This window comes from Saccopteryx bilineata, chromosome 6, assembly GCF_036850765.1.
Source record: "Saccopteryx bilineata isolate mSacBil1 chromosome 6, mSacBil1_pri_phased_curated, whole genome shotgun sequence".
NCBI lineage: Eukaryota > Metazoa > Chordata > Mammalia > Chiroptera > Emballonuridae > Saccopteryx > Saccopteryx bilineata.
Genome location: NC_089495.1, coordinates 102057194 through 102071416, shown reverse-complemented (window position 1 = coordinate 102071416; position 14223 = coordinate 102057194).

The window sequence follows — 14223 nt, the reverse complement described above, 5'->3', positions numbered from 1 at the left end:
AATTAAATTTACTCTTGTCTACCTCTAGGTAGGAATCCCAAATTCCAATCACCATCTCTATGCTTTCAAAGTTCCTTCTTTTTCTGAAAAAGAAAATATAAGCAAGACACATTGTTACAAAAATAATAGGTGTTTGTGACAGAATTTAAAAAAGGTATTATGTTGTAAATATTCTCATTGTATATCTTTTAGTTTTGTAATATTTAATTTAGTATTAAAGTTTTAAATATTTGTATATTTGGATTTTTTAATCTTTTTCCTTTGTGGTTTATTCTGGGTATTACGTTGTTAGATTTTAAAATGTACAAAGCAGCAGCCCACCCAGTGCCCCATCTGAAGAAAACAAAGTACTTTTCCTATTGCTGGGTGTGGTTATGAGCAACTCAAGACAGGATGTCTCTTTCCATTTATAGCATGGACCTGAGCACCCATGTGTGTTTTTACACTGGAGAAATATTTCCTGTGGTCCCTGAAGACTTTGCATTGGAAAAAAAAAAGGATGTTTTTTATTTAGAATGATTTTGTTAAAAAATATTATAAAAAGTCTACTGCAAGCTTATTTTTAACTTGAAGATTTGGTTGTCTTTCAGGAAATATCTTTTAAAAATTCCATTGCAGTTATTATAGTAAAGTAGACATATTTCCCTCCAAAATAAAAGAGTTGGCATTTATAACAGTGAAAACTTAAAGTGAAAAGTCAAGGTTTTGTGATAACTGTAGCTGAAAATTTGAAATTGATTATAGAAAATATATAACCATAGAGATAGTGACTATGAGCTTGATTTTAATTTCCAGGATATTGAACAGATGGCTCGTGATGAGCTGGACCTTCTCCTTTGAAAGGGTGTGTTTGCAAAGAAAACAAGATAGAAGGTGACAGAGGACAATCTGACTTTGGGTGACGGGTATGCATCATAATTGAACGACAAGATACCCTGGTCTTGTTATCTTTGAATATATGTATCCTGATTTATTGATGTCACCCCATTAAAAAAATAAAATTATTAAAAAAAAAAAAAAAAAAAAAAAGAAAGGGTGTATTTGAAAGTGTGGCTGACGGAGGAAGTGGCAGGCCTTGTGTCAGATCCATTAATGGGCTGAGAGAGTAGTAAGGCTGAGGGATTTTTGCTTTTAATTCTATGAGCTAGTGCATATTAGTAGTTAGCTCTTTGCCGGTGTGCATGAAATTAGATTGGCATAATCTATAATACATTTATATGAGGGAAAAGATAAGCCTTTCAAGTTACCGTAAGGATTACAAAGAGAAAACGTACGTCAGGCATATTTTTCAGGGAGAGGCTCTGTGTTGAAACTCATTCCTTTTAAAATATTTCATTGTTTAACAATGGAGTTAAACAAAGGATCATAGGAAGAGGTTTTTCTTTTTCCTCACAGAATTATGACCAAAAGTGAGGGTTTCTCTAGGCATAACAAGGTAAATGGAAGAATATTTCATTACATTTACTGCCATGTCATTGTGTCACTTGCTAGGTCAGGGGACAGGGAAACCTGTGCTGTCACTCTAACATCCCCTAGGGAGCTGATTATTACAAGCCCTTTGCTTTACTGTGCAGCGCTGTCTGCTAGCCTAATGCCTGCCCCTCCCTTCTCTCCTGCTCCCCGAACAGCACTGCCTACAGCCCTGGGCAGGCCTTGTTCCGTCATCCGGGGGCAGGTGTTTCATTTTACACAAAATGTTATTTGAGTGATTGCACTGGATTATTAACTGATTAGACATTTCAATTTGTATATTTTAGAAACCATAATTGTACCAAAATGGAGCAGAAATTGTGCTTTAGTAATGAAATAGAACAGAGAAGAGAAGACTATTTGAAATTGGACATTATGAATGAGGAAAAATCAGAAATAAAAACTTGTATATAACGTTTTTATTCTAGTCTGTTTTGAATATGCACTTTTGAGACACAAAGATAAGTGGCACAGTTCCTGTACTCAGGGAACAGAGTGGTCAGGATGGGCAAGGTTCTGCAACCACAACAAACAATCCCCACATCTCAGTGGATGGTAGTGGTTTTATCTTGCTTATGCTACACATGAAACCTGGGTAGCAGGAGGTTCTACTTATTTTTGTCACTTGAGGACCCATTCAGATAAATGTTCCATCTCTTCTTGTATTTCCCCTATAGCAAGAGGAGAAGATGTTGACAGCATCCTGCACTGGGGTAATTAAATGCTTTCACCAGGAAATGATGTGATATTTCTGTCTATATTTCATTGGCCAGGACAAGTCACATGGGTATCCCTAACTTTAAAGGGAATGGGAAATAGAATTCTACAATTTTCCTAGAAGAGAACTGGAATATTTCTAAATAGCCCTAAAGACTAACCCCCCCCCCAAAAAAAAATGTACAGTCAGGTTGAAGAATCAAGACACAGGCACAAGAATGCTTAAGATTAAAGATATATATAAATGCAAACAACAGCAGAAACCCAGTTCAGTTCAAAATTTATTAAAGGAATAGTGTATCCCAGGCACTGTGCTAGGCATGGAGACTACAAAGAAGTAAAAACCAGCCATGAAAGAACTCTACATTGAGTCAGGGGCATACACAGAGGTAACCTAGGGAAAACATGAGATAGGGACTATGCAAAGCATTGAGTCAAGAGATGTAAGACACAGACTGATCATAGAGGGCTTTGGACCATATTAAGTAGCTACGGCTTTTGAAGGGTAATGAGCAGGGAATGGATCTAACTAGATTTTTGTTTTAAATAAATCATGAGTGATCTAGGGAAGATGGATTTGGGGAGGGCAGGACCAGAGGCAGAGCAAATAGAGGCAAACACATCACTCCTAGTGACCCGGATGAGAGTTCTAAGTTAGAGCATTGAGTGGAGACGGGGAGAACAGAGTGAGCATGTGGAGTTCTAAGGATATAAAAAAGCAGGGCTTTTATAAGTGGCTGAATGTAGATGGAGAGTAACAAGTCAGAAATGAGTTTCCTATTTCTAGCCTAGTTGACTATATTGATGTGATGTGACTACAAAGGCAAAGTTTGTGGTATTACAAAGAAAAGAGAGGTCTGGTGTGGGCAATAAAGAGGTTTAAAGACTATTGCCTGACCAGGTGGTTGCACTGTGGAGGAAGCATTGACCTGGGGCACTGAGGATCAGGTTTGAAACCCCGGGGTTGCCAGCTGGAGTGTACGCTCATCTGTCTTTAGCACAGGCTCACCAGCTTGAGTGTGAGGTCACCAGCTTGAGTGTGGGATCATAAACATGACTCCACGGTGGTTGGCTTGAGCCCAAAGGTCACTGGCTTGAGCCCAAGGTTGCTGGCTTTAGGAAGGGGTCACTGGCTCAGCTGGAGCCCCCTACCCCACCATCCCAGTCAAGGCATGTATGAGAAAGCAATCAATGAACAACTAAAGTGCCACAACTATAAGCTGATGCTTCTCATCTCTCTCCCTTTCTGCCTTTCTCTCTCTCTCCCTCTCTCTCTTGCTAAAACAAAACAAAACAAAACAAAACAAAACGAAAACAGTTTTCAAGACTATTGATGTAAACTGAGTTCAGGGACTTTGTTTTATTCAAAATTGTATTCTCAATACTTTAAATGGAGCCTAATACATAATAATGATTAAATAAATATTTGAACCTGACCTGTGGCTACACAGTGGATAAAATGTCAATCTGGAATGCCGAGGTCGCTGGTTCAAAACCCTGGGCTTACCGGGTCAAGGTACACACAGGAAGCAACTACTATGAGTTGATGCTTTCTGCTTCTCCCCCCTTCTCTTTACCTCTCTCTTCCTCTAAAATGACTACAGTCTTTAAAAGTATTATAAATAAATAAATAAATAAATAAATATTTGATAAGTGAATGGATTCTATGAAGTAAGATTTTTATAGATGAAGAGAGATAAGTATGGTGGTGGTGGGTTGGGTATGGAGAGCAAGGACATTTAGGGTATGGAGCCCAAGTGGCTGGACCTCTACACCTATACCTCACCCAGCAGCTGGTATGGGCTGTCCTGGCAGGGGCATGACATATGGTGGGGTCACTCTCTGTAGCTGAGGCAGACCCTGAAACAGTTGACAGAGTCTGTCTTGTTCACTGTGCAGCTCAAAGCCGGGCAGCAAGCCCTTTTTGGAAGTGGCATGTGGACATCACATTGTCTATGACATGTGTCTAGTTAGGATTGGGAAAAGCGGGATAGGTGATCAGTGGACACCCTCTAATCTAGCCAGGGTGAGTATGCAGTACTGTGTCTCATATACTGCAAGTCCAATGCAGAAAGTGAAAGCACCACATGGGGCCTGTCAGAGGCTCTGGCTGGCTGAGACCGAGATTCGTGTGTAGGAGTTTTTTGGGAGGTGCTCTTGGGGTCACCTGCTATGGAAGGAGAAAGAGTTGGAGTACCTGGCGGAGGGAGAGGCTGGCCAGCGAGGCGGCCTCCATACAAGACAGATGTGAGTACCCCTGGAAGAGGGTGTGGCCACGGTTGAGATGACACTCTTCATCTGAAGGAACTCTGATGAGGGCCACGGCTGGGAGAAAAGTCCTTCAGCCTTGATGGGGGCAGAGCCTCACACTTCAGCTTCCTATAGAAATCCATCTACTGTGTCCATCCGGACTAACTTTAATGCTGCTGCTGATGATGATAATACTAATAATAAACTTTAAAAAATCATGAACAAATACTAAAAGAATGAAGAGCTGAGACAATAGGTGTAAACTAAGACTGTATCTAAGCAAATCAGCAAAAAGTCACACACTCTGTAGCAGAGTCCAAGGCAAGATTTCTAGGGAAAAAGAACAACTTGCATGTGACCACTTCAAAGGTAAGATGCTGATCCAGTCATCTTTTGAGCTGATTTAACTTGAATTTTCACTTGGGCTTCACTCAAATGCCGAAGGATTAAATTATTTAACTCATTCTTCTCTAGAGTGTATTATGGCGGTGCTTTTTGATTTGCAGTGTCTTCTTTCATTTTCAGTGGTTTCCATTTAATCACTGGGCCTGCTTGCCCTGTGCTGACCACTTAGCAGACCTACCGCCATCCAGGGCCCTCTGGCTGCATGCAGGTCCAGCTTGTTCTGTGCCTGATTACTTGGCCCCCAATTTGGCACAAGGCCCTGCACTCCCTTGAGCTGTGAGCAGAGGATTTTTTTCACAACAATTGTAAAACATACAAGTTCATCCACACCAAACCTTACAAAGAGCCCAGGAAGCCCAAGCTGTTCTAAATGAGATGCTTCTGCCAAGAGAGCACAGGGAAACCACTGTGGCTGCGAGCGGGAGGCTGGTGAACTCTGTTTCCGTACAGACTTTAACCAGGGCTGAGAGATGGTTGAAATACCTGACTTCAGCTCCCTATCATTGTCATGGCTGGCTCACAGCGCTATCAAGTTGTGAGTGATGGAGACATGGCAGTTCTGCACTAGACATCGGCCCCTCTTAGCCCCTGACGTTCTCTGTGGGTCATGGCTCATTTATTTTCTCACTCCCACTGCCCAGGACAGGGTCTGGCTCACAGTGGGTGCTCAGAAGTGTGTAGTATTGTGACAGGATTTCCCCCCTGCTGGCTATAGATTGTATAAAGAAATAATAAAATCGGTGTAAAAAAAGGGTGAAGGAATTATAAAAGTTTGTCAACCTACACTGCCCATTCCTTTACTCCCATCACCCAAAGCACAATACCCTTTTCCTAACATCAGATCTTGCAATCCAGTGAAAAGATCTTATGTCTCCCAACACCATATATTACCATAGGATCAATATTCTAACTGGACTTGTTTAGATGTATGCTTGTACTTGGACCATATTTTTATGGTCCAAAGGAATAGAATCCTGGGATTAGGCAGAACTAACTATTGCTTTTTCACCATTCTCTACTTCTTGTTATCCTAGTGGATGTACACTCAATCTTTTCTTCTATTCTTTCTGTATCTTAATCCCTTCTGCATAATTTATATTCCTTTGTGGCTGATTGTGCTTCCTTATGTGTAATTTTCTCAAATATATTTGTAGTTTACTAATTTTCTTTTGAGCTGGTCTCATCTACTGTAACCCACTCATTGAGTTTATAAAAGTTTTAATAAATATTTTGAAATAAAATAGCATATTAAAATGTAAACTTGTCCCTAATACTTTTTAAAATTTTTATTAATTTTAATTTATTGTGTTAACATGGATTCAAGTGTCCCACTCAATATAACACCCTCACCCCCAACCCCGTGTCCCCATTATACTCCTTTCCCCCCTCCCCCTAACTCCTCCCCCTTCTGTCCAGTTATCTGTATCTATGTGTTACGTATACATAATATCACTAATTCCTTATGTATATATAATATCACTAATCCTGTCACCTCATACCCCTTCCCTCTGACAGCAGTCCCTCTGCTCCCTCTGACCCCACCTCTGCCTCTATTCCATTCCTCAGTTCACTTTGTTCTTCAGATTCCACATATAAGTGAGATCATATGATATTTGTCTTTCTCTGACTGGCTTATTTCACTAGCATAATAACCTCCAGGTTCATCCATGCCATCACAAAAGGTAAGATTTCTTTCTTATTATGGCAAAAATACAAACCCAAATAGCATAAAATCTACCCTCTTAGCAAAATTTTAAGAGTGCAGGATTAACTACAGGCACAATGTTGTACAGCAGATCTCTAGAACTTTTTCATCTTGCATAATTGAAACTCTAAACCCATTGAACAATAACTCCTCATCTTTCCCTCTCCTCATAGAAGCAGTCATCATTCTACTTTCCACTTCTACTAGTTTGACGACTTGAGATATATCATGTAAGAGGAATCGTGTAGTATTTGTTGTTCTGTGACCAGCTTATTACACTTAGCATTACATCCTCAAAGTCCATCCATCTGGTAGCATGTGACAGGGTTTCTTTCCTTTTAAATACCAATTATAGGCTCTGGCCGGTTGGTTCAGTGGTAGAGCGTTGGCATGGCGTGCGGAAGTCCTGGGTTCGATTCCTGGCCAGGGCACACAGGAGGGGCCCCCATCTGCTTCTCCACCCCTCCCCCTCTCCTTCCTCTCTGTCTCTCTCTTCCCCTCCTGCAACCAAGGCTCCATTGGAGCAAAAGATGGCCTGGGCGCTGGGGATGGCTCCATGACCTCTGCCTCAGGCACTAGAATGGCTCTGGTTGAAACAGAGCGATGCCCCTGATGGGCAGAGCATTGCCCCCTGGTGGGCATGCCGGGTGGATTCTGGTTGGGTACATGCAGGAGTCTGACTGCCTCCCCGTTTCCAGCTTCAGAAAAATACAAAATAATAATAATAATAATAATAATAATAATAAATAAATACCAATTATAGGTATATACCACATTTCTTTAGCTATTCATCTGTTGTTGGGACACTTAGGTTGTTTCCACCTCTTGGCTATTGTGAATGATACTGCTATGAACATGAGAGTGCAGATATCTCAAGATCTTGATTTATTTCTTTTCTTTCTTCCTTTCCTTCTTTCCTTTCTTCCTTCCCTTCCCTTCCCTCTCGCTCTTTCTCCCATTCTCCCTTTCTTTCTTCCTTCCTTCCTTCCTTTCTTTCTTTCTTTCTTTCTTTCTTTCTTTCTTTCTTTCTTTCTTTCTTTCTTTTCTTCCTTTCCTCATTCCTTCCTTCTTTCTTTTCTCTCTCTCTTTCTCTCTCTTTCTCTCCTTCTTTCAATACTCCAAAGTAGTATTTTTGAATATCTGCATATACTGGTTCATATGATAGTTCTATTTTTACTATATATTTTGATGAGAACCAATACTGTTTTCCATAGTGACTGCACCAATTTACATTCTCTCCAGTAGTGCACAGGGTTCCAATTTCTCCACATCTTCACCAGTGCTTCTTATTTCCTGTTGTTTTGGGGGGTTTTGAGAATGACCATTTTAACAGGTATGAGGTGATACCTCATTGTGGCTTTGATTTACATTACTCTGATGATTAGAGATATTGAGCATCTTCTCATAGGTCTGTTGGCCATTTGTATGTCATCTTTGGAGAAGTGTCTGTTTAATCCTTGGCTCACTTTTAAATCAGGTTATTTGTTTTTGTTGTTGTTTTGTTTGTTTGTTGCCATTGAGTTGTAGGAGTTCCTTAGTATTTTGGATATTAAACCCTTATCAGATAAATGGTTTACAAACAGTTTCTCCCATTCTTTGGGTTGCCTTTTTACTCCTTTGATTGTTTCCTTTGCTGTGCAAAAGACTTTTAGTTTCCTGTAATCTTAGGTCTATTTTTCCTTTTGTTGAAAAATCCAAGAAATCATTGCCAATACAGATGTTATGAATATTTTCTTTATGTTTTCTTCTAAGAGTTTTATCATTTCAGGTCTTATATTCAAGTCTGTAATACATTTTGAGTTGATTTTTGTGTGTGCTATAAGATAAAAGTCCAATTTAATTCTTTTACATGTGGATATTCCATTTCCTTAGCATCATTTGCTAAAGAGACTATCCGTTTTCCATAGTATAGCCTTGGTACCATTATCAAAGATCATCTGATCATACATGCATGAATATATTTTTGGGCTTTCCATTTCATTGGTCTATATATGTGTCTTTATGCCAGTGCCATGCTGTTTTAATTACTGTGGTATTGTAATATATATTGAAGTGAGAAAGTGTAAGATTTCCAGTTGAGTTTTTTTTTCCTCAAGATTGTTTTGAAATAGTTAAAATTTTAAATTTTTTAAATAAATTTTTCTTGTATTTTTGCTAGTGTCAAGCACTTTCCTATTAGTTTCTATTCATATTTTATAATCTCTTTCAGATTTTTTTTATTAACTACTCTAGAACTTGTGGAGTTAACACCTACTGATGTTTGTTTCTATTGATTGTCCTTCAAGTGATTTCATTTCTTGTATGGTTGTAATTTTTTTACTGTAAGCACCTGTTTGGGGTTAGTTTTTCTATGTAAGTCATACATTGCATTGTAGTTCCATCTTTTTATGTATTTGCTTGGGCATCAGGGATTCACTAAAGCGGTTTTTACAATCTCTTAGTTTGCATTTATTATACTCATTGAGCATTGTAACTTCTAATACCATTACTGTGTGGGCTTTCAATTTCAGGGAAAATTTTACTCCTTTTCCACACATATACTCAGCAATCTGCAAGCTTTCTCTTTATTTCCTTCCCTGAGATGTGGGTGGAGTTTTTCTTGTTCTCTTTATCCAGACAGAGATGTCCTTTTAGGAGCTTGGCTTAGGCTGAGGATGGAGGGGCAGGCCCCCTCTTCTCTGAGAAGGGAAATACAAAAAGAATACAAGGGAAAAGAGACAGCAGGGGTAACCAAGTCAGCCAGTAATAAATTAACTATATCCCATAGTTACAATACAAAGCAAGAACAGCAGAATCTGTATGTAACTATGGCCAGTGATCTAGAAACTCCTTCCCCCTTGCTTATTCCACTGAAACTTTCCCTCCCCTCTCCTTGAGTTCTGGGAAACCGTAAACAAAAATCACATGTCCGTTACTTAGATACTGTAAAAGTATATAACCTGTAAGAAAGTCAATTTCAGGGAGCCTGTGTTTTGGAGCTATAACCCCTATGTGCTCCACTGGCTTTAATAAATCTTACTTCCTTCATCAAATTGTCTGGGCATTTTTGTCTTCCTTTGATTCCTGCAATATATGGTGCATTGGCCAGAAACCAAGGAGGAAAGATGCCCGCAATTGGTGGATTTCAGGCACCCTGTTGGGGAGCCCCTGAGCCTCCATACAGATGCGTCTGGTGAGCATAGGCCGGGGATTTCCACGTGTGGATGCCTCTGTAGGATGGAGTAGTGGGGGTTCCCCTTCGCCAGTCCAAGCAAGGACCAGACAACGAAGGAGCAAAAAAAGAAGGGCACATCAGAGCCATGGTAAGGAAAACCGGGTCAGGGAATCTAACTGAGGTCCTGCCCCACTGGGCAGAAGGGAGGCCTGGTCACTGCCGGAGAGTCACTAATCGCCCTCCATAAGGAGTGGTGGCTGTGCACCCTTCACAGGTGTGGGAGTGGTCCCCACAGGAGTGGTGACTCACCACCCTCCACGGGTGGTGGGGAATGGGCCCCATGGGTTAGGAGTGGTGACTTGTCACCCTCCACTGGTGCGTGGGAGGTTGTGTGAAAGAGAGTGAGTGCAGAGTGAATGAGATGGACACTGGGGAGGAGCTCCGACTCCTTCCCACGGGGCCGAAGTGAGGGTTGGGTCCTGATCCGCAGTCCACAGGGTGCCTCCGATGGCTAAGAGGCAGAATTGCGTGCTGACGGTTTATATCAGCCTGCCATAAGCCAAGAGGGCTCGCCATTCCTGCGAGGGGAGTGGCCCGTGATGGACTGAAATGAGTGGCGTCCCCTCCATGTTTCCCCTCCCCTTCCCCCGTTTCTTTTTGTGGTGTGACTGTTGTCTGTCGTGGGAAGTATGGGAGGTTCACAAGGAAAACCCACTCCTTTAGCCACGATGGTCAAGAATTTTAAGAAAAGGTTCTCAGGGGATTACAGAGTTACTATGTCCCCAGGGAAATCGAGGAGTAGCCTGCTTTGGGGGTAGAATGGCCGACAGAAGGAAGCTTGGATACATCTGTTGTACAGAAGCTATGGCAGGTAGTCCCTAGAGATCCAGGCCACCCGACCAGTTTCTCTACATAGACACTTGGCTTACACTAATTTTGTACCCACCCACTTGGCTTAGAGGTCAGGCTTCTATAGTACTAGTAGTTAAGGCTGGGAAGCGTTCCACCAGATTCAGAAAGCTGCTACAACAGCCAAAGCCAGAAATTTAATCCCTAGTGAACCAGAAGAAGCGGAAACTCTGGCTCTTCCACCTTACATGCCAGCAAGGCTCTACCCATCCATACCTGACTCCCTGTCCACCCCAGAGACTGCCGCTGACTCAGGCCCGTCATCGCCAGATTTATCAGGTCCCAGCATAAGCTCGCCCGAGCCCCAACCCGAGGTGACTCCCACTGCATCACCAGAATCAGGCCCAGGCTCTCCTCCTCTAGCTGGGAGGTTACAACAGGTGCCTAAGCCTAGGCTTGTTCTAACTCTGTTCCCAGAGAGGAGTAGAGGATTTTTGCTACTGCATCTGGAAAGCCTCCAAGCCAAAAACTAATTCAAAAATACCCTGGGGTCTGGGCTGAAGAACTGCCCCTCCCAGGGGGGTGGCAATAAACCAAGTGCCAGTGCAGATAGAGTTAAAACCTGGGGCACTGCCTGCCAGCCAGAAACAATACCCAATTCTTGGGGAGGCCTTGGAAGGAATCTAGGTGCATTTCCAAAGGCTCAATGAGCATGGCACTATTATCATGTACCTGTCACCCTGGAATACTCCTTTGCTCCATGTCAGAAAACCAGGAACCAATGATTATCAACCAGTACAGGACTTGACAGTCGTAAACAAGGCAGTAGTGACTCTGCACCCAACACTATCAAATCCTTACACACTCCTAAGCCTCCTCCCTACTCAAGTCTCCTGGTTCACTTGCTTGGACTTAAAAGGTGCCTTCTTTAGTATAAGACTGGCTCCTGAAAGCCGGAAGCTGTTTGCCTTCCAATGGGAGGACCCAACTACAGGGGCAAAGGTGCAGTATGCCTGGACTAGGCTCCCACAAGGGTTCAAGAACTCCCCTACCATCTTTGGGGAATCCCTAGCTCAGGACGTCCAGAAGTTTCCTGCACAGGAATTAGGATGTGTCCACCTTCAGTACGTAGATAACCTGTAGCTAGGTCATGAGACTTTCCAAGGATGTGCTTGAGGAATGAACGTGCTTCTACGTATTCATTTAGAGAAGAATAGATACAAGGTCTCAGAGAGGAAGGCCAAAATCTGCCAAAGGCAAGTAAAATACTTAGGATTCATTCTCCAACGGGGTAAGGGGGCTAGGAATAGAACAGAAACAGGTTATTCAGAACATCCCAGTCCTTACTATGAGGGGACCAGTTAGAGAGTTCCTGGGTGCAGTAGGATTCTGCAGTTTGTGGATCCCCAACTTTGCAGTATTGGCCAAACCCCTCTATGAAGTCACAAAGAATGGAGAAAAAGAGCCCATGGAGAAGGGGCAGAGAATTAAAGGACGGCTGGCTGCAACTGCCAGATGGTAGAGTTGTTGTTTCTCATCTGTTGGGGCCAGCAGTAGCCCAGGCTTTGCATGCTGCCACCCATCTGGGACAAGAAAAGACAGAAACACTGCTAGGGAGATATTTTTATATTCCTCTCTTGGCAACCCTAGCCAAAAAAGTCAGCCTGCGTTGTTCAACCTGCTGTCAGAATAATGCAAAACAAGAACCTTCAGTACGCCCCGGCATTCAGTCCTACGGGGCAGCCCCCTTTGAGGATCTATAGGTGGACTTCACTGAGATGCCCAAAAGTCAAGGTTACCAGTACCTGTTAGTGTTAGTATGCACCTACTCAGGATGGGTAGAAGCCTACCCCACTCGGACTGAAAAGGCTAGAGAAGTAACAAGGGCATTGCTCAGAGAAGTAATTCCAAAGTTTGGACTGCCACTCTGGATAGGCTCCGACAACGGCCCAGCCTTTGTGGCTAAGGTAGTACAAGGAATAGCTCAACTGTTGGACATCACCTGGAAGCTTCACATGGCATATAGACCTCAGAGCTCGGGAAAGATGGAACGCATAAACAGGACTCTGAAGTTAGGGCTTAGCAAATTATGTCAGGAAACAGGTCTTAAGTGGGTACAAGCTTTGACTTTAATATTGTTTACAGTTCAGTGCACTCCCTCCAAGAACACCAGGTATTCACCTTATGAGGTATTATACCATAGGCCTTTCCCCAATATTACATAGCTTGCCAGGGATTCCCCGAGAATTAGGAGAAACAGAACTACATAGGCAATTAGAAGCTTTAGGCAAGGTAGCCGGTACCATATTCAAATGGGTGCTAGATAGGGCTCTGATCAGTTTGTTTGCCCCTGTCCATTATTTTTCCCAGGAGACCAGGTGTGGGTCAAGGATTAGAATCCAGCTCCCCTCCAACCCAGGTGGAAGGGACCCTACACCATGATCCTGATCACTCTCACTGCTGCCAAAATAAAGGCATACTTGCCTGGATTCACCACAGCCAGCTGAAGCATGTGGCCCCAGCGAAGACACCTTTGTAGACAGCAGAGACTGACCCTGCCAACCCTTGTAAGTTGACCCTGAGAAGGACAGCATGCCCTGCTCCAGTCCAGCCACAAACAGGGAGCTGGCTGGTCCACTTATAACCAAAGCCCAAGGAACCTTGCCGTGGGGCTCCTTATAATGGGACTCTGGGGAGGGAGGAGAACTAGGGCAGAGGACTGTGAACTGTGTATCCATGTCACCAAGGAAGGCCAAAAGGTCTCCAGCACCTTGCTTTTCTATGGCTTCTATGAGTGTGAGGGAACTCAGAGAGGAACCTGTACCTATAATCAGACTCAATATTCAGTGTGTGACACAGGGGATAACCAGCCCTATGTCTGTTATGATCCTACAGATCCTCCTACTACAACAATATTTGAAATAAAAATAGCAGCAGGAGGGGGAAATGGATAGAAGGACCAACAATAGCCCAGACCAAAATTAAAGGAAACCCCAGTAGCCTTTTTGGGGGATGGTTCTCAGCCTTTAGTAGGTTTAAAACCCTAATAGGAGCAGTCTTATTACTCCTAGGAATTTTCTTAATAGGTCTGTGTTTGTTGCCACAATTAACAAAAAGCATAAGGAACATGCTAGAGGCCACAGTACAACAATGAACAATGGCCCATGTATACCTTACCCACTACTATCAAGCCTTCTCCTTAGGATCAGATAAAGAATGTGAGACTCCAGTATAAAATAAATTCTGAAGTCTCAAAGAGGGGAATGAGAAAGGAGGGGCAGGCCCCCTCTTCCCTGAAAAGAAAGAAACAAAAAGAATAAGAGAAAAGGAGCCAGCAGGGGAAACCAAGTCAGCCAATAATAAATTAACTATATCCCATAGGTACAATACAAAGCAAGAATAGCAGAATCTGTATATAACATGGCCAGTGATCTAGAAACTTCTTCCCCCTTGCTTACTCCACCGAAACTTTTCCTTTCTTCTCCTTGAGTCCTGGGAAACCTTAAACAAAGAAATAACATGCTAATTGCTTAAATACTGTAAAGGTATATAACCTGCAAGAAAATCAACTTTGGGGAGCCCATGTTTTGGAGCTACAAATCTCATGTGCTCCGCCGGCTTTAATAGATCCTACTTCCTTCAAGTTGTCTGGGTGTTTTTGACTTCCTTTGAT